This window comes from Geotrypetes seraphini, chromosome 3 (genome assembly GCF_902459505.1).
Source record: "Geotrypetes seraphini chromosome 3, aGeoSer1.1, whole genome shotgun sequence".
NCBI lineage: Eukaryota > Metazoa > Chordata > Amphibia > Gymnophiona > Dermophiidae > Geotrypetes > Geotrypetes seraphini.
Genome location: NC_047086.1, coordinates 285985534 through 286012425, shown reverse-complemented (window position 1 = coordinate 286012425; position 26892 = coordinate 285985534). Strand labels below are relative to the sequence as shown.

Here is a 26892-nt window from a genome sequence, read left to right as displayed (position 1 = left end):
CTTTCTTCATGGGGGAAGGCATCCCATCCCTTTTATCATTTTTGTTGCCCTTCTCTGTACCTTTTCTAATTCCATTATATCTTTTGAGGTATGGCAACCATAATTGCACCCATACCATACCACAGAGCAGCCATACCATAGTGTAATAATTATAACATTTTCATCTTTGTTTTCCATTCCTTTCCTGATAATTCCTAACATGCTTTCTTAGCCGCCATCACACATTGAGCTGAGGGTTTCAACTGACACCTAGATCATTTTCTTGACTCCTAACGTGGACCCCTACATCATATAGATATAGTTCGGGTTCCTCTTTCCCACGTGCATCACTTTGCATTTGCTCACATTAAATATCATCTGCCATAGTCTCCCAGACTTACAAGGACCTCTTGCAATTTTCACAATCCTCTTGCGATTTAACAACTTTGTGTCATCAGCAAATTTAATTATCTTACTAGATATTCCCATCTCTAGATCACTGATAAATATATTAAAAAGCAGTGATCCCAGCACAGACCCCTGGGGAACCCCACTATTTACCCTTCTCTATTGAAAATATTGATCATTTAAACCTACTCTGTGTTTTCTGTCTTTCAACCAGTTCTTTTTTTATTTTTATTTATAAGATTTTACATTATTATCAAGCATAACTTGTACAGAAAGTATAATCAAGAAAATATAACATTTAGGTTAACTTCCAATCCTAATAATGGATCAAAGTAAAAGGGAAATCAACCAGTTCTTAATCCACAATAGGACATTATCTCCTATCCCATGACTGAGCCTTAATCACTCTTGCCACAACAGGGGAAGAACCAAGCAGCAGGCCCATTATTAATGCTGGCCAAGCCAGGAAGGATCCAAACAGCCTGTGCTCCAGCTCCTGAAAAATCAGGGATGCGAGCAGCTACTCAGGGGATGGCCCCAGAGCTCCAAAAGTATTACAGCACGCTGGCTAGACAGGTGTCCCCAAGGGTTGATTCTGCTAGCAGCAAACTTCCGCCACACAAGTCTACATCTTCTCCCAGGTAGAGGTTCAAACAAAAGGAAACTTCTGGGCACCGATTCTCAAATGTAAAACAACAAGAAAACCCCCCAAAATAATGAAACTGCAGAGCAGATCAGAAACACATCTGAGCAACTTGCTTGCAGAATAAAAGTGAGGGGGCAAGAGCAAGCCTTCCAGGGAAGGAGGCAGAGTTGAAAGAGGAGTGATTTCATTCTGCAAGCAACTTGTGGGTTCAGAAGCATAAATCTAGCATTCAGGACAACTAGACACATTACAGTAGAAATCCAAATACAGAATATCAACCGACTCACCTTTATCTACATGTTCATTCACCCATTCAAAGAAATGCAGTAGATTGGTGAGGCAAATCCATGTTGGCTTTCTCTCATTAATCCATACTTACACACATATATATATATATATATATGTGTGTGTGTGTGTGTGAGTATGAATTACTTATATATATATATGTGTGTGTGTGTAAGTATATATATATATATATATATATATATATATTCTGTCAATATATATAAGAACATAAGCAATGCCTCCGCTGGGTCAGACCTGAGGTCCATCGTGCCCAGCAGTCCGCTCACGCAGCGGCCCAACAGGTCCAGGACCTGTGCAGTAATCCTCTATCTATATCCCTCTATCCCTTTTTCCAGCAGGAAATTGTCCAATCCTGTCTTAAACCCCAGTACCGTTCTCTGCCCTATTACGTCCTCTGGAAGTGCATTCCAGGTGTCCACCACACATTGGGTAAAGAAGAACTTCCTGGCATTTGTTTTGAATCTGTCCCCTTTCAACTTTTCCGAATGCCCTCTTGTTCTTTTATTTTTTGAAAGTTTGAAAAATATGTCCTAGAGAATGGCACGGTGACAAAAATTCATCACCGTTCCCGTCCCTGCGGATAACCGCGGGAAACCATCTTCATGTCATTCTTTAAGGAGAGAGGGAAGAATCAGAGTATAATTGGGCACAACCACTGACCCGCAAGCTTTGCTTTGAAGAATGCTGGTGTAGAAGGACCGAGGTTGAAATAGACACTAGAAAATGACATGGAATTATTTCCCGCGGTTATCCAAGGGGACGGGAACGGTGATGAATTTTGTCACCGTGTCATTCTCTAATCTGTCCCTCTCTACTCTCTCTATGCCCTTCATGATCTTGTATGTCTCTATCATATCCCCTCTAAGTCTCCTCTTTTCCAGGGAAAAGAGTCCCAGTTTCTCCAATCTCTCAGCGTATGAAAGGATTTCCATACCTTTTATCAGACGTGTCACTCTCCTCTGGACCCTCTCGAGTAACACCATATCTTTCTTAAGGTACGGCGACCAATATTGAACGCAGTACTCCAGATGCGGATGCACCATCGCCCGATACAACGGCAGGATAACTTCTTTCGTTCTGGTTGTAATACCCTTCTTGATTATACCTAGCATTCTATTCGCTCTCTTAGCAGCCGCTGCACACTGTGCCATCGGCTTCATTGTCATGTCCACCATTTTGTTCTTTATAATAGTCTCTACCATATTGCCTGGCACCAACATCAGAATCACTGGTCTATAATTTCCCAGATCACTTCTGGAACTCTTTTTAAAAATCTGGGACACAGCATGCACAGATATTCTCAGAGGCACAATTTAGAGCAAGAGCAGAGTTGTAGGTTCCCAACTTTGTAATAGGTACTAATTTGTGCACTTTTGGGTAGTTTCTGAGTCATTTTAAACAGTCCCAAGGGCACTTATGTTGCCTTTATAAAACAGACACTTTCTTCAACAGCATAGATGTCCTATTATATTACTACTCACATTATGTTCAGACACTTCTGTGTATAGACATTTATCTCCTTTATGGCAGGGAATGCAGTAATGTGCTTGGCTAAGCCTCTTACAAGAGGTTTCCAATTACTTTACCTCATTTTTTTCACTCAAGACACAAAGCAGAGAAACATAATTGGAAAAAAAAGCATTCTTTAAAGTGCAATTAGCAAATTGCTCACTAATTAAATAGTTTAACAACCTGAAGGAGCTAAATTCTCCTTCTGTGAAGCACTATCAACACTTATGTATATATGATTTATATTTAAGCTTAGAACCAACAAACAACAGTGGAGGTCCAAAGTAGTTGGTATGCTATTTTATTAGTCAAATCACAGTCAGGCTCGACATGCAAATGTTTCGGCCTCTACAGCCTGCTTCAGGAGCCTTTGTAAACCAAAACCACAATTGTTTTTCTATAAACAAGATAATGGTTGGTCACAAACACATCATGAAATCACTGGTACGCATTTCACACACCAAGCAAGTAAAAAGAGGATACACTTCTCCCTCCGTATTCGCGGTTTCGATTATTCACGGTTTTTAGTTTTCTGGCTCCTCCCCCCAAATTACATTAGCTTGCATAGAGAAATCGCTGATTCCAAGCACTTTCTTCACCGTGTTTTGCCTCTCCTTCAGGAACAGACCAGGTCTCCCACCATGTTATTCGCGGTTTCACTATATTCAGATGGTTTTTAATAGAAAACAGCAAATAACATATGAAAAAGTTATTCACGGTTTTTCTGTATTTGTGATTCTGTTAATCCCCTATCACAGCGAATACGGAGGGAGAAGTGTATTATATTTAAGCTTAGCATGGATATATTCATACTGATGAGAAACAATGACCCATATGACTCGTATTTTGTTGAAAATTGCAATTATAATTCTATAATTTTTCAATATATCTTATACAGGACAATTGAAATGTTGTGTTCTTGCTAGTGGTAGAAAAGCTTAATTGCAAATAGTGTTTTGCCCCCCCCCCACCCCTCCCTAGTGTACATACCAATCTAATGAAAACCACAGAAGAAGAAAAAATATATATATATATATAAAGCATTTGGCAGACCCAGATTGGTACAATAGATGTTAGCAGAGCACAAACTATTTTATTATGTAAATATTATTAACGTACTTGAAAAATATGATGAGGTTTTACTTTATCTATTTCAATAGTCATTATCATGGCATATACAATAAGCAGCTTAGAAATCCATAATAATCTCATTATGACATTCACAAAATTAAGTTAATAAATTAATGACTAACTTCTTAAAATGCATTTCCCCCCCCCACCCCTCCTCCATTCCCAGCAGATTACAATGCCCTGATAAAATAATGAAAACTATTCTAGGTTTGAACTAATCTGATCTTTTTTTGGAAAGGCAAGATTTGGAGAAGGGAGAGTGAAAAAGTACTCCCCTAGCTCAGAGAGGGCAAGCAGTCTCATATTTTTGAGAATGAACTCTTTATAACTGGACCCGAGCCACTCAGTCCCTTGATGTCACTTATCTTCTCTGCATCTAGCAAGATTTCCAATTAGAGGCCACAGATTTATTTAAGAACACAAAACCTAGGTTACATCTTTAGTTTTCCTTTTTCCCCAAACACATACGCCCCTTGATTGACATCCACTGATAAATTCAAAGCTGATTTGAAAGCATTTCTCTTTTCTGATGCATATCAAACACGATAGTGGTTAATTACGCTGGGAGAGTTATGTAAAATACAGAATATACTTAGGGATCCTTTTACGAAGGTGCACTAGCGGATTTAGCGTACGCACCGGATTAGCGCACGCTAGCTGAAAATCTACCGCCTGCTCAAAAGGCGGTGGTAGCGGCTAGCGCGCGCATGCTATTCTGCGCGTTAAGGCCCTAGCGCACCTTCGTAAAATGAGCCCTTAATGTATTTGCACCCCCCCACACACACACACACACACACACTGTTCTATTCTTCTTAATTGTAGTTCTCACTCCTAACCTCATAATTATGTTGTCTTCGTGGTGGTTTTATGGAAACTTGATTGGATTTTACTATAAGTACCAAGGAGCCCTATTCCACCTTTAGATTCCCCTGCTCCAAGTTCCATAAATGGTTTAATGGGTATGATTTCTCTACCCACTCTGACTGAAATGGTGTGGTGGTCGTGTAAGTCCACTTTCCAAGGTAATATAAAGAAATAAAACAAAAAGAAACAAAGGAATAAGGTGAAAGCTTTTTTATTGGACTAACTCAATGCATTTTATGATGAGCTTTAGAAGGTAACCCTTCTTGTCCAGATCAGAAAAAAGCAAATGTTGACAAATATCAGTATATATAAGGAAAACATGATAGGAAGAAGGAGGGGTTGGTGGGTGGGTGGGTAGGAGACAGAAAGGTGGCAGAGCAATTTGGCCCCTACATACTTGGTTTCTCATTTTAATTTGGATTGTTCTATTAGGCCTACACGTAGAATTCATATGTTCACTTATCCAACAATAAAGGCCTGTCGTTATAAAAGATTCCTGGACAGAACTCTTGCTTTCCAGGCAGGTAAAATGAACAATTGACTGGATAACATTATCATGCACTCCTCATCCTATTTTAGTTTTAGAAAATCAGTAAAAACGAAATTGTTTAATCGATTTGTAACCTAAGAATTTTACTGTTTTATTTCTTTTATTCTGTATGCATGTATTTGATGATTTTACATTGTGATTATTTCTCTGATTGTCCAGCACTTTTTATTGTAAACTGCCTTGAACTATTATGGCTTTGGCGGTATATAAGAATAAATTATTATTATTACTATTATTATTAAATGTCTTTATAGTGGGAAAGAAAAGCCCAGATCTATGTTGCCCTGTTTGGTAGGTGTCAAAATACCTTATCCCTAGGATAGTAGACTTGGGGGTGGGTCAGTAGAGTGGGCAGACCTGATGGGCTATGGCCCTTATCTGTCGTCATCTTCTATGTTTCTATGTTTATCAAACTGTTGAACTCCTCTTTGCCTTAACTCCACGACAACGTTGAATACATTCATCCGCTATGGATAGAGACATTATAGACCATGTCCCCTTAACAAATAAATTGGTTGTTGCTCTACAAGCATAAAATGTTTTCTACTACTTTCTCTACTCCATTATTGAACAAATCCATAGTGTCCAATAGATGAATACCATGGGATGAAAAAATTCTCACAGGTCCCCTTCCAGCCACTCATGTCAGATGATAAACTTACCATGCTATTTTCACGTTACCTCTATGCCTAAGCACCTTTTTATTTTTTACTCCCTTTTTCCATAAAGGCTCATTCATGAATTTCAACCTGAAAATGATGGCTGGCCACCCAAAGCTAGTCCTCAACAATGAGCCATGTTTTTTTTTCTCTAGATACTTTATGTGAGACAAGCATTGGTGTTACTCTTGGATAGCAGTGGTTTCTTCTTTGCTCCTCTCCCATGAATCCTATCTCTTCTTTATTGCGGTGTCATGAATACTGACATTAGTTGAGACTAGAAGCCTGCAATTCTTTGGATGTTCGTCTGGGATATTTTGAAACTACCTGGATGAGTTGTCACTGTGCTTCTGGAGTAATTGTGGCAGGCAGGCCATTCCTAGGAAGATTCACCACTGTTCCATGCTTTCTCCAATTGGAGACAAAGACTTTCACTATAGTTTGGTGGAGTCCCACAGCTTTGAATAGGGATGCAAAGCAATTTCTAAACCTCAACAACGTTTTTTTCATCTCATCTGGAATTGCCTTTGATTGTGCAGAATGTTCTTGTAGAAACTTGTGACTACTTCACTCTCATAGCAAGGTAAATAAATGACATAGTAATATAAAATTTGTGTGGTTTGCTCAGGTTTGCCTAATATTATATTTTGTTTAAAAATCAGAAACTATGTATTGTAACAAATATATAATAAGGGAAATTAAGACAGTGGCAAACATTTTTCATATCACTGTAGGTACCTAAGCGCTAATATTCTATAAATTTACACTAGAGAATGGCACGGGGACAATTTTTTCCCCGTCCCCGCGGAAACTCATTTTCCCATCCCACCCCATGAGTTCTTTTACTGTCATGGGGAGAGGACAGGGAAATTGAATTCCTCCGGGGACGAGGACAAATTTGTCTGTGTGTCATGCTCTAACTTACACTCAGAAATGACTCAACTGCAGGTACCTAGGGTACAGACTGCCCATTTATATGATTTACACAAAAAATGGGATAAGATTTAATATACACTTCTCACTCCGTATTCGCAGTTTCAGCAATCCCAGTTTCGATTATTCACGGTTTTTAGCTTGCTGGCTCCTCCCCCCAAATGATGTCAGCTTGCATAGAGAAATCGCCGATTCCAAGTGTTTACAGAGAAAATCGACGATTCCCAGCACTTTCTTCATCGTGTTTTGCCTCTCCTTCAGGAACAGGCCAGGTCTCCCATCACGTTATTCGCGGTTTCGCCATATTCACGATGGTTTTTAATAGAAAACAGCGAATAACAAATGAAAAAGTTATTCACGGTTTTTCTGTATTCATGGGTCTGTTAATCCCCTATCACAGCAAATACGGAGGGAGCAGAGTACTGCCTTTTTCTGTTCACAATCAAAGCAGTTTATATATTATATACAGGTACTTATTTTGTCCCTGTACTAAGTATAAATGTAACGTGAGAAATTGGGAAAAAGGTAAATCATGCCAAACGAACCCTGATTTAATTTTTGATTGGGTGACTGGAGAGCTGGATCGAAGACATATGCTAGATGTAATTTACTTAGATTTCAGCAAAGCCTTTGATACAGTTCCTCATAGGAGGCTGTTGAACAAACTTGAAGGGCTGAAGTTAGGACCCAAAGTGGTGAACTGGGTTAGAAACTGGCTGTCGGACAGACGCCAGAGGGTAGTGGTTAATGGAAGTCACTTGGAGGAAGGAAAGGTGAGTAGTGAAGTCCCTCAGGGTTCAGTGCTGGGGCCAATCCTATTCAATATGTTTGTGTGACATTGCTAAAGGGTTAGAAGGAAAAGTGTGCCTTTTTGCAGATGATACCAAAATTTGTAACAGAGTAGACACCGAAGAGGGAGTGGAAAATATGAAAAAGGATCTGCAAAAGTTAGAGGAATGGTCTAATGCCTGGCAACTAAAATTCAATGCAAAGAAATGCAGAGTAATGCATTTGGGGACTAATAATTGGAAGGAACCATATAGGGAAGTGAGAAGCTGATATGCAAGGACAGGGAGAGGGACTTTGGGGTGATAATGTCCGAAGATCTAAAGGTGAAAAAAAAGTGTGACAAGGTGGTGGCTGCTGCCAGAAGGATGCTGGGTTGTATAAAGAGAGGCGTAGCCGGTAGAAGGAAGGTGTACAGATCATTGATGAGGCCCCACTTGGAGTATTGTGTTCAGTTTTGGAGACCTTATCTGACGAAGGACGTAAGAAGACTTGAAGCGGCCCAGAGGGGGTGACGAAAATGAGAGGAGGCTTGCACCAGAAGACGTATGAGGAGAGACTGGAAGCCCTGAATATGTATACCCTAGAGCAGGGGTGTTAAAGTCCCACCTCGAGGGCCGCATTAACTTTTAACATTCAACTTTCTTCCTTTTTCCGATTTCTTCTCAAAATCTATCTACTTTTCCATATTTTCCCTTCCCATCTATCCATGTGTACCATCTCCTCCCTCTTTCTTCTCCCCTATTCCCATCTATCCATAAGAAGCATTTCTTCTTATCTCTTCTCTGCCATTCCTATTGCTGTGCACCATCTCCTCCCTCTGTCTCCCCCTTCCCCTCCATCCCTGTATATCATCTCATCTCATCCCTCTCTCTCTCTCCTGTGGTCAGACATCTCCATCTTCCCCCTCCCCCACTATGGTTTGGCATCTTTCTCCTCTTCTTCCCATAGCCTGGAATCTCTCTCCTCTCCCATGGTCTGGCATCTCTCTCTTCTGGTGGTCAAACATCTCTCTCCTTTCCGTGGCCTGGCATCTCTTTCCTCTCCTCCCTGCAGTCTGGCATCTATCCTTCCCTTTCATTCCCTGGCATCTCTCTCTCTCTCCTTCCCATTTCAGTTGTCAGACATCTCTCTACCCTCCTTCCATCAACCTTCTCCGGAATCTGACATCTCTTCCTTCTTTAAGTCATCTCCCTCCCAGTATAACATTTCTCCCTCCTTCCTCCAACCACTATCATATCCAACAATTTTTCCCTCTTTATTCTTTTCCCCATGTATACCATCTCTCTTTTCCTCCCACTCCACAAACCTATGTCCAACAATTCATTTTCTCTTCCCTCACCCATCAGCAGCATCTCTTTCCCTCCCTTCCCACCTCCCCACCCATGCATCTCTCTTTCCCTTCATTCCTAACCCACAGCCCATGCAGCATCTGTCCTTCCCAAACCCCTTCCAGTCCGTGCAATATCTGTCCTTCTTGCTTTCCCAACCCCCCCAACCCCCCACAGCCTGTGTAGCATCTGTTCTTCCCACATTCCCAACCCCAGCCTCCCATCCCTCAGCCGGATTCTGTGGTACTTCTCCCCAGTTCCTGACTCCCCCACCTAATACTTTCCCTGCCACTGTAATTTTAAAACTTAGGGCAGCCGGCGACACAACGAAGTGAGCCTCCCGCCGTCGGCCTGCCCTGGAAGTGTTCTTTCTGCAGCACTTCCTCTTCCCGCATAGGCAGGATGCTGCAGAAAGAACAATTCCAGATCAGGCCAAGGTTAAGAGGCTAGCTTCGTTGTGCCACCAGCTGCCCAAAGATTTTTAATTACAGCGGTGGGGAGGTGGTAGGTGGGGGAGTCGGGAGAGACATACTTCCGGTTGCCAATTTTTGGGGAGGCCATGGCCCCTGTGACTTCCCCTATTCCAATGCCTATGGTATAAATTAAAGGCAGCACAATCATTAGACCTGCATATCATGTTTTAAATCTGTGCGGAAATGGCTTTGCAACACTGGTAGGCACAACACAAAGTGTGAAACTGAATGCTGATTTATGAATGAAGTTACATCAATATGTATAGTAGACTCTGTTAACTGCACCCATGGGGCTTACCTATGCCTGAAATAAATTACCCGAGTTTGTCCATCAAGCCCCTTTCCTTTTTTAAAAGCAGACTGAAAACCCACCTTTCTGATATAGCTTTCAATCCTTACCCCTACTCCTATGCCCTCCAACCCAGCCAGCTGATTAACCATTCCCCTTAACTGTATCTATGACATCTTGTTTAAATTGTAAGCTCTTTTGAGCAGGGACTGTTTTCTTACTCTTTGTGATTCTGTACAGCGCTGCGTGCATCTGGTAGCACTATAGAAATAATTAGTAGTAGTAGTAATAGATACCGGATAAATTTAGTTTCTGGTTGCTTAACAGTTACTATTAAAATTAGGCCTAACTAATACTATACCCCACACTATGCCATACCATAAACTGCTCCAGACAAATTACCGGACATGTGATAGGCAAAGTGTGGGCATACTCAACAGTGGCATGCCAAGTTTACACTTAAATTTCTACCAGAAATTGATTTTATTTTCATTTAAAATGTTACAATATTACTTTGATTTTTTTTTTCTGGTGCTTGAGTTCCGGTTAACAGAGAGTCTACTGTATATAGTTTGAGCATTAAACTGAGCATGCATAAATATTAACCTACTAGAATACATATTTTGGTCTGTTTCGTAGCAATATGAAGCACACTTTTTTCATTTTACATTGGTTTCTTCCACAACTGACAACGCTGGAAAAATGGGCCGAAAAGTGGCAAATGAGCTTCAACATAGGGAAATGCAAGGTCATGCATGTAGGGAAAAAGAACCCGATGTTCACGTACAAAATGGGGGGGATCACCGTTAGGGGTAAGTAACCTTGAAAGAAACCTGGGAGTGATGGTAGACGCAACATTGAAGGCGTCGGCGCAGTGCACCACAGCCTCAAGGAAAGCAAACAAAATGTTGGGCATCATTAAGAAAGGTATCACGACCAGAAAGAAGGAAGTCATCCTGCCACTATATCGTGCAATGGTGCGCCCGCATCTGGAGTACTGTGTCCAGTACTGGTCGCCGTACCTCAAGAAGGACATGGCAGTACTTGAGGGAGTCCAGAGAAGAGCAACAAAGCTAATAAAGGGTATGGAAAACCTCTCATATACTGACAGGCTGAAAGAGCTGGAGCTGTTCTCCCTGGAGAAGCGGAGACTTAGAGGAGACATGATAGAAACCTTCAAGATCATGAAGGGCATAGAAAACGTAGACAGGGACAGATTTTTCAAATTATGGGGAACCACAAGTACAAGGGGGCACTCGAAGAAGTTGAAAGGGGACAGGTTTAGAACAAACGCTAGGAAGTTCTTTTTCACTCAGAGAGTGGTGGATACATGGAACGCGCTTCCGGAGGCTGTGATAGGCAGGAGCACGTTGCAGGGCTTCAAAGAAGGTTTAGATAGGTTCCTAGAGGACAAAGGGATTGAGGGGTACGGATAAGAGTAGAGTTAGGTACAGGGACAGGAGTGAGAGGCAAGTATAGGAATAACCAGGGACCACTGATCAGGAAATGGGCCTGAAGGGCCGCCGCGGGAGCGAACCGCTGGGCGAGATGGACCTCTGGGTCTGCCTCAGCGGGGGCAACTTCTTATGTTCTTGTGTAACTCAATATTTCACAACTCAGTCCTAGAGTATCATCTGCCAAGCCTGCTTTTCAATATATCTACTATGAATATGCTTAAAATGCATTTGCACAGATACTGACAATAATAATAATAATAGTTTATTTTTGTATACCGCCACACCATCAGTTCTTGGCGGTTTACACAATAAATTACAAAGTATTTAAAATACAAGAGCCAGATAACAGTGTCTTATAAAAGGAAATAACACAATTCAATAAAAGATACTAACTGACAAAGTACGACCCTTACTCATTCAAAGTATGTACAATACAGATTATTTATACTGAGATAGATAAGCTTCTGTAAGCCTTATTCCATAAAAATAATAAAAATCCATTTATCAAATTGATATTGATATCTATGTATTGTACTGTTTAAATGGATAGGTCTTAAAATCTTTCCAAAATTGCTGATAAGTGAGGGCTGGAGTAATAAGAACATTCTGTATTCATTACTCCTGCTTGGAACGCCAGAGTCCTATCTAAAAATTTCTTAATACGGCCCGCTTTCGCTGAAAGAAAATAAAATCAGCCAGTTCTACGTATATTTTTTTTACATATAAAAAATCTAAAATGAGCAACAAGATAAGATGGGGCCAACCCAAATAAGACGTTGTAGCAAATACATCCAAATTTAAACAAGTCAAGAAGAGAGGGGAAAAAATCCTATAGCTGGCTTCAATACATACAGAGAAAGAAATAGCAATATAATCTAAAAAGATTGTTAATAATACTATATGAGAACAAGTCAAAGGCAAGATTTGTCGTACTTCTGAACGAGAGCCCAAATTTTAACATACAAAGAAACAGAATTGTGTTTTTCTGCAATAAATCGTTCATACTTAACATGTTATCCTGCAAAACTTAATAAAAAGATGTTGACCTACAAAAAAAAAAATGCATTTCCACAGATTGGAGATTCAGGGCTCGTTTTACAAAGGTGCATTAGGGCCTTAACGCGTGGAATAGCACGCACTAAAATGCCCCGCACGCCAGCTGCTACCGCCTCCTCTTGAGCAGGTGGTAGTTTTTCAGCTAGCGCACATTATAGTGCACGCTAATCCGGTGCTTGCGCTAAAAACACTAGCGCACCTTTGTAAAAGGAGCCCTCAATGTACGCAACCCTATTTCAAGTAGGTTCATTTTCAATATCCTGCAAGTCAGACTCATCGCTTGAATTTCCCAGGGCCAGATTAAGACAAACTGATTTAATAGATTTAGGATAGGGCTTCGCTCTCAATAAAAGAGAAAGCTAAGGGCCCCCAAAAATTGCTCCACCTGTGTTTCACAAAACATACAATGCTTATATTATTGTGAAACAAAACAAAAGCCTCATTGTGTGTGATCAAATACTATAATTTTGTAAATACAGTCCTCTCCGTCAGCCATGGAGTTTTGTAGATTGGGCTTGTCCCACCACTTACCTGACCCCTTCCATCATCACGTAGCAATTAAAAAAAAAAAAAGGGTCGATATTTAAAACTAGTTATCTGGATAACAGAATCTATTTTGATAAACTAGCACTAATTGGGCTCAGGGGATGATATTCAGCAATATTTTCCAGATAATGCCACCGAATATCATATCTGATCCCCTTAGGTACTGCTGGGATGATCAGGGGCAGAACAAAAGCGGTGCTATGGATATTCAGTGCCTGTACCCGGATAACTATCAGCACAGGCTGTCCTAACTTACCTGGATAGCTAACATAAGAAAAGCCTTACTGGGTCAGACCAATGGTCCATCAAGCCCAGTAGCCCGTTCTCACAGTGGCCAATCCAGGTCACTAGTACCTGGCCAAAACCCAAAGAGTAGCAAAATTCCATGCTACCGATCCAGGGCAAGCAATGGCTTCCCCCGTGTCTTTCTCAATAACAGACTATGGATTTTTCCTCCAAGAACTTGTCCAAACCTTTCTTAAAACCAGCTATGCTAGCCACTGGCCCTGAATATTAGAGGTACCTGCATATCCACTGAATAGCCGATATCCAGTATATTTGACATTGTGTGACATTGAAGAATAAAGGGGGATAGATACATGGTGAAGCCCGCCGGAGGCTGCTGTATTGTTCATCAAGTTTATTAAAAAAAATTTTTAACCGCTTAATCAGGTTTCTAAGCTGTGTACAATATAAAATTTACATAAAAACAGATTAAAATTCAGGGATACTAGACAAAACTAAAGTGGCTTAGTAATACACATAATAAGACATATGGACTTACTTCAAACAAGAGGAAAGAAAGGGAAGAACTACAATCGTGAAAGAAAAAGCAAAACAAAAAAGGAAAAAACAATAGGTTAGGGTAAAAAGTGATAAAATGTGTTTGTTTTGTCCTTAAGAGGACAGTTATTGTCCAAAGGCATCCTGTGCTGCAAGTGCATTTTGAACTGCCATTACCTGCTGTAAATGAGCAAGGGATCATTTGTTCTGAGAAACAACTAATTTTTCATTGTAGTCCTACAGGGGCACAGTGCAGAATCATCTAACATTGTTACAACTGGAGTGCAATAGGATGAATTCAGATCAGGTTCCATGCTCTATAATCTCTGGGGCAGTGAAAAAGCTGTGTGCAGAAAGGCTTTATTCAACAGCTGCCACTGTTTGGGTTGGTTTGTTTGTTTTTTAGAAATATATTTCTTTCCAGTGTGGTGAGCTTTGCTGAAAATAATGCCTAAGCATTGCATCAGTTAAAATTTCCAGTCACTGTATGATTTCCTCTTTTCCTGTTTGTTAAGGTTTTGCCAGGTAATACTTAACCCTTTTTTTTTTTTTTTTTTTTGAAATGCTGGTTATTGTGAGCTTTTCTGTATCTGGCTATTCAGCACTGGACTGTACCCAAATTCAAGCAGAGATATAGCAGCAGCTTTCTCACACACACAAAGAAAATTTATGATTAGAAAGATCGATTGTATTCATCTAACAAAAAAAAAAAAAAAAAAGGATTTTAACCTTGTGACATTAATTTTGCTTTCATTTATGCTGACAGTATTCAGATACTCCATCTGATCCATCAAACTAACAAAATGTTGGCTTCTTAGTAATAAACTTGATTCTATTGTTTTCTGGCTGAAACTTAAACTGAAATTAAATTCTGGGGAAAAAACAGAACTTGCTTTTTTTCAGTGCATGGTGATGTTGCTGTCTGGAAATATTGTTATAGCAAATTCAATTATTCACTTCCACTTCAATTAAAATACTGGGAGTCGTTGAATGTCCTAATAATCATCTTCATATCTTTTTAGTTGTCATTAAGTACCACTTCAAAGTATGGATGATCTCTTCTAATAGTAAACAGATACAGAGGCCATAAGGACTTTAGTTCAAGCTCTAGTCCTATCAAATCTAGATTACTGTAATACCTTACAAGGGGTATTCAATAATTTATCTACCTGAGTATGACCAAAAGTAGCAAGCATGTTGACAAGTCTGTGCATGTTGTGACATGTCTCAAGATTACTCATGCACAGTTGCGGCTCAGTGTGAGTCCAACATTCCAAGAGACAGAATGTCAGGAGAGTCCTTATGTGAATCAAGTAAGCTGGATTTGGAGCACTGTTCAGTTATAAAATTTCTCACAAAAGAAGGAAAAAGTCAAAGTAGATCTATGAATGCATGACTTCAGTTTATGGTGAGTCTGCCCCATCATCCTATAAAGTAAAATTTTGGAGCAAGCAGTTTAAGTGGGTTAGAGAATCCATTGAAGATGACCCTCACACTGGATGGCCTGTGGAAACAACTTTCACAGAAACGTGCAAGAAAGTTGAGGATTTAATTTTGTCAGCCAGATGAATTAAGACATCTCAGTAGGTACAGTTTGGAAATGGGCATCTCAGCAGATACAGTTTGGAAAATAATTCATGAAAAGTTTGACATGTCCAAGGTTAGTGCAAGATGAGTTCCAAAAATGCTGTTAAAACATCCCATGATGAACTGGCCATAATGAATCATCCCATTCCATCCTTGCAAGTAGCCTATGGCCAAGCTTTAACCCATGGCTCCAGATTTTCAATAGCTGTTTGTTCAGCCAAAGATGGATTTGTTGGTTAACACAGATTACCGAGCGGACTTCCTTGCCCAATGAAGGAGGTATGATGTTGAAGAATACTCAGGATCGCAAGGTAGATGTGGTTCTCAAGAGGCAATTTGAAGCTTTAGCCTTAGGATTTAAAGCAGCAACAGTGACTAACTTTGTGGCATACGCTTGCCACACTCAGCAATCTTGGGTCCTGGCCTCAGAGAAGATGAGAACCTTTAGATGATTCTTTCTGGGGTGAATTATGTAGCCGACGCTCTGTATGACATGATAAGAGTGATGAGCAAGGTGTCAACCTATTTTATCTCCACCCAACAGATGGTCTGGATCAAACAATGAGTACGAGACTCGGCTTCTAAGGCCACCCTCAGTAGGTTTCCCTTCAAGGGGCAGATGCTATTTGGAAAGGGTCTGGACAACCTGATAACCAGTGTTACAGACCATCAACCTAAGGCCTTGCCAGACAGCAGACCCCGGGTAGCTAGGAGTTCAGGGCATGGGAATTTGAGGCTCTCAAAGATTCCATTCATGAGCAATAGATCAAGCAACACAGAGGTCCTTTCAGGGGTTGCGATAGAGGTTCAATGAGGCAGAAGGAAGCAAGCCTCTGGCTCGTACCCTTCTTCAGCCTCCACGAAATGCAATGAAACCAGGTTGGCAGCCGTACCCCCTCAGATAGGGGGCAGGTTGTTGGCTTACTTGACAGTCTGGGCACAGATAGGTGCAGACCATTAGATCCTGGAGGTTGCTTGAGAAGGTTATAAGATTGAGTTCTGTGCTCCCCTTCCAGAACTCTTTGTAGATTTCCTGGCTGGCCGGTCAGAAAGAGCCCTCAGAGACTGGACAACAGTGCAAGGCTCCTGGATCTTAACAGCATAGAGCCAGTTCTGGACGAAGACTCGGGCAGATACTCCATATACTTCATAGTGCAAGAGAGAGACTCAGATGACTGGAGGCCAATTCAGGACCTCAAGTTAATCAATGCTGCGGCTGAACGTACCACGCATCTGCATGGAGACCGTTTGGTCATTGCAGCAGTGGCACCAGGAGAATTTCTTGCCTCCCTTGATTTGATGGAGGCCTATCTTCACATTCCCATTTTAACAGTGCATAAAGACCATCCTCTTCACAGACCACTTTGACTAATAAAGCAACATAGAGAAGATAGCTGGTTAGTCCCCATTAGGAACACAACATAGAACAAGATACAGGTATTATGTGTACAAATAAGTAAGATTTAGTATGAACATAGTACACAATACTAGTATTATATTTGTATATACATAAAATGATTGACTATGGTATAAATATGTGCATTTTCAGTACAGACATTTATACCATAATCAAACTCTGTATTGTAACACCATTGCAGAAGCTCATGTAAACCGCTGTGAATTGACTCCCCAGTCATTAGTAGTGGTATAGAAGCTTACAATAAACATAGTAGGTACTTGTGGTTCCATGTACAGGAGCAGCATTTTCAATTATCTGCTCACTGGTAGAGCTGCTGCCTCTGCACCCAGAGGTTGTGAGATCAAATCCCAGTGCTTCTCCTTGTGACTCTCAGCAAGAAACTTAATCCTCCAGTGCCCACCACTTTGAATGTCAGCTTTGAAATTCCAAAGCCACAAAAAGACAGTATACAAGTCCCTCATTCCCTTCCCTTTTTGACCTTGCCATGGCACTTTGCACCTTTATGAAGTGCAGAAGGCAGGGATCCAAGTACATCCATAATTGGATGCTTGGCTAATCAGGGCCCTGTCCAAGGAAGAGGCTGAACTGGCCATGATGAATCAAGAAGTCCCTTTTTGGGCACTAGAGAAGGAAAGCTGCAGTAGAGTGCCATTCCGAGAGAGGACAGGGCACCGGAAGGAGAGGGGAAAGATTGAGTGCCTGCAATTCATGGGAGAGAAGTCAAGCTGCTGGACTGGTGGTGAGCGATCTCAGGGAGAGGCATGCTGGATTGACGACAGCAGAAGAAAGAGTCACAAACGACAGGGACTATGCATTGCGGTCAATTCAGCACTGAAACAACTGCAATAAAATGTCCGGACTGAACTGGCAGCAGTGAATCAGCCATGATAATCATCCTAGACTCTTGCAGGGACTCCCCTCTGGACACTCCCAGTGGTCAGTGACCAGCTTTGTGATGTCAGGAAGTTAGGGAAAGGACGTGTGATGTGAAGGCTGGTAGAAATTCCAGTTGCAATTCATGCTGCAAATTAGCTCATATTATGCCCGGGAGCGCCAGTGCCTTGAACAGCCCCTACACTGTGGGGTCTTTCCCTAGTCCAGGGCCACCACTGATTCTTGTCTGCTGGTCTCATGCAGAGATCTAGACTCTGCCAGGGAAACTGCATCCTGGGACAATAAGAGCATGGAATTGGATCTTTATCATCCCATCAATTTAAGATTGGCCATCCTGGTCCAGATCTGGGTCCTCATCTGTACATGGCTGAGGACTAATCCCTGGTGCTGCCTGCTACCACTTGTTGCGCCTTCAGCAGATATTGAGGGACCCCAGCAGTTTAAATAAGCATTCTACATCAGGCTCACAAAACCCAGGGTGAAGCCTTATACAGGGGGTCTCAACCCCAGCAGGGAATCCCTGAAGGTCCTCCTGTGCTCCGTGGCATTCATGAGTCTGTGCTTAGCCAAATCTCCTTTGGAGGGCTCTGGAAAGGGCCTCATCCTGCAGATCCCCAGCCCTGGAGGAATCAGAGACCGAGTCCAGTGTTCCCAACCCTTCCCGAAGCATGCTGTACATGGACGCTCCTCAGCTAACCATCCACCACAAACCTGGTATGATACAAGGGTGGAAAGTCCTATGGGTCCACTCCTATTAATTTTAAGCAAAATTGAGGGGATTTGAGCAGTAGGAGGCTTTAGAAAAAAAGACTGATTAAAATCCAAGATGGCAGCTATCAGCAAATTCATGTAAAAAAATAGCCCAGGGGTTCCCCTGAAGGTCATAAACTACAGAGAAAGGAGTTTGGGAGAAGGGAGATCCTAGCTCTTGCCCCAGAAACCCTCAAATTTGACTTTTCTAGACCCCCCTGATTTTCCCCATAGGCTATAATAGCCTTACTCGCTATGCCATGTGGTGCCTACTTACCTCTGCTCAGAAGTGCAGCTGGAACAAATGGAGAACTCTGCCTCACAGGTTTGCTCTACGAGCTTGGTCTTCAGGCTGCCAGTTGGATCAATGTCAGACTGAGCCTCAATCCCCAGAAACTCTTCCCACAAAGGGGGAAAAACCATGCAGCAGGCCCACTATTAATGCTGGCCAAACCGGGAAGACCAAACAGCCTACTCTCCAGCTCCTGATAAATCAAGAATGGGAGCAGCTACTCAGGATGGCTATACAGGTGTCCCCCAGTGCTGATCCTGCTATCAGCAGACTTCTGTCACACAAGTCTACATCTTCTCCAAGGCAGAGGTCCTAACAAAAGGAAACTTCTGGGCACTGAGCCTCAAAATTAAAATGATAAGAAACTTCTCCAAAATAATGAAACTGCAGAGCAGATCAGAAGCACATCTGAGCAACTTGCTTGCAGAATAAAACTGAGGGGGGCAGGAGCAAGCCTTCTGGGGAAGGAGGCTGAGTTGAAAGATAAGAGATTTCATTCTGCAAGCAACTTGTGGGTTCAGATGCATAAACCTAGCTTTCAAGACTACTAGACATATTGCAGTAGAAATCCAAAAACACATCAGCCAGCTCACCTTTATCTACATGTTCATTCACCCCTTCAAAGAAATGCAGTAGATTTCCCTTGACTAAATCCTTGTTAGCTTTCTCTCATTAATCCATGCTTATGTGTATGTTCTGTCATTTTGTTCTTTATAATAGGTCCTACCATTTTGTCCAGCACCAATGTCAGACTCACTAGTCTATAATTTCCCAGATCACCTCTGGAACCCTTTTTAAACATCGGTATCATGTTGTTCATTCTCCAGTCTTCCAGTACAATGCTATATTCTAAAGAAAAATTACTAACAATGATATAAGATTCTATTATGAAAAATGTTCAAATAGTTCTATCAGAGAAGTCCTTTAGAATGAAGTGACATACGTGTTTGAAATATTAAAACTAAAAATCAGCTCATCTGGAAACAACAGGGGTAGATTTGCCAGGTTATTCCATGTTTCCAGCTGCCTGAAAGCAAATTGTTTCAATTTGTGCCACATGAAAACATGAAGCTGCTGCCTGAGCTGATGTTGTGCCTCCATGGTAGCAGTGCCCCAGGAGAACACATGCTCTCTGCAATGAATCTGATCTGAGAGAAAAAAAACATGAATGTGAATACTGTGAAAGTTCTTGTGTCTGTCAAAATTAATTTCTACATGTCCTCCATAGAGTTCAGTGACAAACTATCTAAGAAAAAGGATCTCCGAAAAGTACCAGCAATAATTTTAATTTTACAGACCCAAAGCAAAAAGAGATATGGGAAAACTGCGGCATACAACATAAACACCACATGAAAATATGATACATGATAATTTTGATAGCTTTGTCCTTGAAGTACTAAGACTTTACTAGACGGATGATACCAAAATCTGCAAGATACCTCTGTTGGTGTGAATAACATGAAGAAAGACTTGGTGAAGCTTGAAGAATAGTCTGAAATTTGGCAGCTAAAATTTAATGCTAAGAAATGCAAGGTCATGCATTTGGGCTGCAAAAACCTGAGGGAATGGTACAGTTTAGAGGGTGAAGAACTTATGTGCCCAACAGAACAGCAGGGCTTGGGTGTGACTGTATGTGATAATTTTAAGGTGGCCAAACAGGTTGAAAAGGTGACAGTGAAAGCTAGAAGGATGCTAGGGTGCACAGGAAGAGGAATGGCCAGTAAGAAAAAGGAAGTATAGATGCCCCTGTATAAGACTTTGGTGAAAACTCATTTAGAATATTATGTATAATTCTGGAGGCCGCACCTTCAAAAAGATATAAAAAGGATGGAGTCAGTCCAGAAGAAGGCTACTACAATGGTGTGTGGTCTTCGTCATAAGGCATGTGGGGACAGACTTAAAGATCTCAATATGTATACTTTGGAGGAAAGGCGGGAGAAGGGAGATATGATAGAGACATTTAAATATCTTCGTGGCATAAATGCATGAGTCAAGTCTCTTTCATTTCAAAGGAAGCTCTGAAATGAGAGGGCATAGGATGAAGTTAAGAGGCAATAGGCTCAGGAGTAATCTAAGGAAATATTTTTTTACAGAAACGATGGAAGATGCATGGAACAGTCTCCTAAAAGAGGTGGTGAAGACAAAGACTGTGTCTGAATTCAAGAAAGCGTGGGAAGGCACCTAGGATCTCTTGGAGAGAGGAAGAGATAATGGTTACTGCAGATGGGCAGACTGGATGAGCCATTTGGCCTTTATCTGCCATCATGTTTCTATGTTTATGGCTAACTTGGAGATCTTACTAGCATCTTGTCTTAGAAGGCAGCTGTATAGGAGTGGAAGCTGCCTATGGAAAGGAAACAAGGCATGTGATAGGGGTTATAGTATGGTCTGCTCCAAGAAAACTAATGAATCTTATAGTAAAGTTGTCCTAGAATTTCTATTATCTATTCTGGTTTATCCCCTCCCTGATTACCTTTATCAATAAATAACTAGAAGGGTGTCAGAGGGTGATAAATGCTGGAGATTATCCCAATTGTTATTTCTTTTCTTGAAAAAAGTTGACACTATCCTTAAGAACACACAGTACCTACCAAGATCTCAATTTCATTTTCCATTGAATTCCTATGACAAGTTTCTTAGTTAAGATACTAAACTGGCTTTACAATCTAGTATCTATGTATCATCAGAAGAACTAACAAACTGATTCTGGAAGAGATCAAACCGGCTATGGTGAAGTTACGACCGTCTTATTTTGGTCACACTGTCAGAAGAGAAAGATCATTGGAGAGGAGGACATTGTTTTTGGGAAGATCGAAGGAACCAGGCAAAGAGGGTGACCTACAATCAGATGGCTGGACATACTGAAAAAAAAAAACCATGGGGATGAAGCTGGAGGACCGTACTGAACTAGCACAAAACCAATTTCTTTTTAGATCTATAATTCATCAAGTCACTAGCACAAGTCGATGGCACCTAACTAACTATTTTTAGTTTACCTACTGCTATTCCATATATGCAGACTAACAGCACATTAATAACATAATATAACTTTATTCTTCTATACCGCCTCAATCCAACGATTTCTAGACAATCAGCAAAATATAAATAGTAAAAAAAATACAACATGTTTCCTATATATATATATATAATGTAAAATTTTTGTTATCAATAAAGCTTCAGTTAAGAAATGAATTTATCAAACGGTACAGTCTTAATTTCTTTTCGAAATGCGCCATTGGACAGCATGGCTCCACTAATGTAACTACCCAACCAGGACTGTTGCTTACTTGCTTGAAATGCAAGAGTCCTGTCCAAAAAAGATCTGTAAAATACGTTCTCCTTTAAAATCAAATGATAGCAATTGTTTTATTTTTTTCTTATATACCACCCCACCACATACCGTATAAACTCGAATATAAGTCGATCTGAATATAAGTTGAGACCACCATTTTTCCCCAAAAAGGAGGAAAAATGGTTGACTCGAATATAAGACGGGGGCTTAATATTCAAGTGCCATGTCCTGCCAGGATCTGCATCCAGTATCATAGTAACATACATAGTAACATAGTAGATGACGGCAGATAAAGACCCGAATGGTCCATCCAGTCTGCCCAACCTGATTCAATTTAAAATTTTTTTTTTTTTTTTTTTCTTCTTAGCTATTTCTGGGCGAGAATCCAAAGCTTTACCCGGTACTGTGCTTGGGTTCCAACTTCCGAAATCTCTGTTAAGACTTACTCCAGCCCATCTACACCCTCCCAGCCATTGAAGCCCTCCCCTGCCCATCCTCCTCCAAACGGCCATACACAGACACAGACCGTACAAGTCTGCCCAGTAACTGGCCTAGTTCAATCTTTAATATTATTTTCTGATTCTAAATCTTCTGTGTTCATCCCACGCTTCTTTGAACTCAGTCACAGTTTTACTCTCCACCACCTCTCTCGGGAGCGCATTCCAGGCATCCACCTCCCTCTCCGTAAAGTAGAATTTCCTAACATTGCCCCTGAATCTACCACCCCTCAACCTCAAATTATGTCCTCTGGTTTTACCATTTTCCTTTCTCTGGAAAAGATTTTGTTCTACGTTAATACCCTTTAAGTATTTGAACGTCTGAATCATATCTCCCCTGTCTCTCCTTTCCTCTAGGGTATACATATTCAGGGCTTCCAGTCTCTCCTCATATGTCTTCTGGTGCAAGCCTCCTATCATTTTCGTCGCCCTCCTCTGGACCGCCTCAAGTCTTCTTACGTCTTTCGCCAGATACGGTCTCCAAAACTGAACACAATACTCCAAGTGGGGCCTCACCAATGACCTGTACAGGGGCATCAACACCTTCTTTCTTCTACTGACTACTCCTCTCTTTATACAACCCAGAATCCTTCTGGCAGCAGCCACTGCCTTGTCACACTGTTTTTTCGCCTTTAGATCTTCGGACACTATCACCCCAAGGTCCCTCTCCCCGTCCGTGCATATCAGCTTCTCTCCTCCCAGCATATACGGTTCCTTCCTATTATTAATCCCCAAATGCATTACTCTGCATTTCTTTGCATTGAATTTTAGTTGCCAGGCATTAGACCATTCCTCTAACTTTTGCAGATCCTTTTTCATATTTTCCACTCCCTCTTCGGTGTCTACTCTGTTACAAATCTTGGTATCATCTGCAAAAAGGCACACTTTTCCTTCTAACCCTTCAGCAATGTCACTTACATACATATTGAACAGGATTGGCCCCAGCACCGAACCCTGAGGGACTCCACTAGTCACCTTTCCTTCCTTCGAGCGACTTCCATTAACCACCACCCTCTGGCGTCTGTCCGACAGCCAGTTTCTGACCCAGTTCACCACTTTGGGTCCTAACTTCAGCCCTTCAAGTTTGTTCAACAGCCTCCTATGAGGAACTGTATCAAAGGCTTTGCTGAAATCCAAATAAATTACATATAGCATATGTCCTCGATCCAGCTCTCTGGTCACCCAATCAAAAAATTCAATCAGGTTCGTTTGGCACGATTTACCTTTTGTAAAGCCATGTTGCCTCGGATCCTGTAACCCATTAGATTCAAGGAAATACACTATCCTTTCTTTCAGCAACACTTCCATTATTTTTCCAACAACTGAAGTGAGGCTCACCGGCCTGTAGTTTCCTGCTTCATCCCTGTGACCACTTTTATGAATAGGAACCACATCCGCTCTCTTCCAATCCCCAGGAATCACTCCCGTCTCCAGAGATTTGTTGAACAAGTCTTTAATAGGACTCGCCAGAACCTCTCTGAGTTCCCTTAGTATCCTGGGATGGATCCCGTCTGGTCCCATCGCTTTGTCCACCTTCAGTTTTTCAAGTTGCTCATAAACACCCTCCTCCGTGAACGGCGCAGAATCTACTCCATTTTCTCGTGTAACTTTGCCGGACAATCTCGGTCCTTCTCCAGGATTTTCTTCTGTGAACACAGAACAGAAGTATTTGTTTAGCACATTTGCTTTCTCCTCATCACTCTCCACATATTTGTTCCCAGCATCTTTTAGCCTAGCAATTCCATTTTTTATCTTCCTCCTTTCACTAATATATCTGAAAAAATTTTTATCTCCCTTTTTTACATTTTTAGCCATTTGTTCTTCCGCCTGTGCCTTCGCCAAGCGTATCTCTCTCTTGGCTTCTTTCAGTTTCACCCTGTAGTCTTTTCTGCTCTCCTCTTCTTGGGTTTTTTTATATTTCATGAACGCCAACTCTTTCGCCTTTATTTTCTCAGCCACTAGGTTGGAGAACCATATCGGCTTCCTTTTTCTTTTGTTTTTATTGATTTTCTTCACATAAAGGTCCGTAGCCATTTTTATCACTCCTTTCAGCTTAGACCACTGTCTTTCCACTTCTCTTATGTCCTCCCATCCTAACAGCTCTTTCTTCAGGTACTTTCCCATTGCATTAAAGTCCGTACGTTTGAAATCTAGGACTTTAAGTATCGTGCGGCCGCTCTCCACTTTAGCCGTTATATCAAACCAAACCGTTTGATGATCGCTACTACCCAGGTGAGCACCCACTCGAACATTAGAGATACTCTCTCCATTTGTGAGGACCAGATCCAATATCGCTTTTTCCCTTGTGGTTTCCGTCACCATTTGTCTGAGCAGAGCCTCTTGAAAGGCATCCACAATCTCCCTACTCATGCTCTCCCCTGCCAGGCTTTGCACCCAGCCCCCTTCCCTTACCAGGCTCTGCACCCAGCCCCCCTCACTCCCTGCCAGGCTCTGTACCCAGCCCCCCTCACTCTCTGCCAGGCTCTGCACCCAGCCCTCTTCCCTCTCTGCTCTACCAGGCTCTGTACCCAGCCCCCCTCACTCCTTGAAAAGCTCTCCACCCAGCCCTCTTCCCTCCCTGCCCTACCAGGCTCTCGAGAACTGGCGGCGGCCATTCAGAGAGCAGAGCGGGGCTGAGCAGGAAGCACGAAAAGCTCGGCCCTCTCGGTTGCGCTGCTGGGCTCAAAATGGGAACCGGGGACGGAGATGCTCAGCACAGGGCAGGGTGCAGAAAGATCACTCCTGCCCCGTACATCGCTGGATCACCAGGGGGGGAATTAGTTTAAAAAATGTTTGTTTTTTTTAAAAAGTTAGTTGGCCAGGATGGGAGACAGGAGATATCCCACCTGTCCCAGCCTACTGTATCATCCAGGAGAGGGTCGGGTCTTCATTGTATGATGACCCAAATATAGGACGAGACCCCCATTTTTGGGCCTTTTTTTGGCCCCAAAATCTTATTCTATATTCGAGTATATACGGTAGTTCTAGGCGGTTCACATCTAAGAAGACTATACAATCAGTGAAGTTACATATCAGCACAAAATAGTCAGGTTACAAATTTAGGTATGTGCAGCCCCTAAATTTTCATTTTGTTTAGTTTCCCATCTGGTTTATGCTTTCATTTTGTTTTGTTGTTATTTTTTTTTTAACTGTTTTCATTTTAGGCGGTGGTAAATAGTTGTGCACATTTTGCAATAAGTGCACACTTTTCCTAAATACAGTAGATTCTCAATTATCTGACTTAGTTAATGTGGATAGTCAGTAATTTGGGCTCTATCCCCTCCCTCCCTCTAGATCAGGCCAACACTGCAACACTCAGCATAACCTCCCCAGGATCAGTAGCAAGCACATCTCCCCAAACCTCTTCCACACACACACACAGTGCCTTCTTATCCCGCCCATCTACCCAACCTATTCTGCCTTCCCCCCTCCCCCCCCTAGCCTACTGGTGGTTTACTGGATGTTTTATTGTAAAACACCTAGGTTTTAGGCAGTTAATAAATATAATAAAATAAATAAGAATGACATGTCTTCAGAGCCAAAGAAAATTTTTTAAAAACAATCTGAGTCCCTACCAGAAGCCAATGTAAAGATTTCTGCAAAGGGAAGGCTCTTTCTTGCATAGATTTCTACAAAATAATTCTGGCAGCAGAATACTACAAGAATTGCAGCCTTCGCTTTGCAATCCTTGATGAACCTAAAAATAGCAAACTACAGTATCTAATTTGGACAAAATAAATGTGTGAGCCAATTTCTGCAGATGAGCAAACATGATGTAATAATCACAACTTTGCACATGCAGAAGATACTACAGAATAAACCTGCACATCTCCTTTCAAAGATGACTCTATCAACATCACCAAACTTTTAACTTTAAACTGAAAAGCAATTTTTTCTACCTTCTACGATAAGACCTGGATATGGAGGGGGATTCCATTTTCCGCTTAATGATCAACATAGATGGTTTTTAAAAAAAAGTTTGCACAGGTTCCTGGAGAAAAAGTCCATAGGCTACTATTGAGACGGCAACATTTGATGTTACTGATTCCAGGGCAAGCTGTGGCTTTCTCCGTGTCTACTATTTGGATTTCTGCCAGATACTTGTGACCTGGATTGGCCACTGTGGAGACAGGATAACAGGTTAGATGGACCATTGGTCTGACCCAGTATGGCTATTCTTATCTAATCTAATCTTTTTTTATATATACTGCATCATCCATATGAAATAGGGCTCAATGTGGTTTACAGTAATATTTAAGAATGATATATTACATAAATATTTATATGATTATGCTACAGTAGACTCTCAGTTATCTAGCACCCATGGGGATTGGTGGATGTAAAAATAGTTTTGTCTCCCTTCCCACCTCACTCTGTCAGCCCCCCATTCCCACTTGTAAGTACAGCATCTGTTTTTCCCTTCTTTCTGGGTCACTTTCTCTTCCTCCTTCTCT

The 26892-nt window shown here is 41.5% G+C and overlaps 1 protein-coding gene across 5 annotated transcripts in view; it reads right to left on the bottom strand.

The window, feature by feature from the left end:
* Positions 1 to 26892, bottom strand: part of SMYD3 (SET and MYND domain containing 3) — an 876287-nt gene that overhangs the window by 597431 nt on the left and 251964 nt on the right. The gene's annotated exons all lie outside the window — the stretch shown is intronic.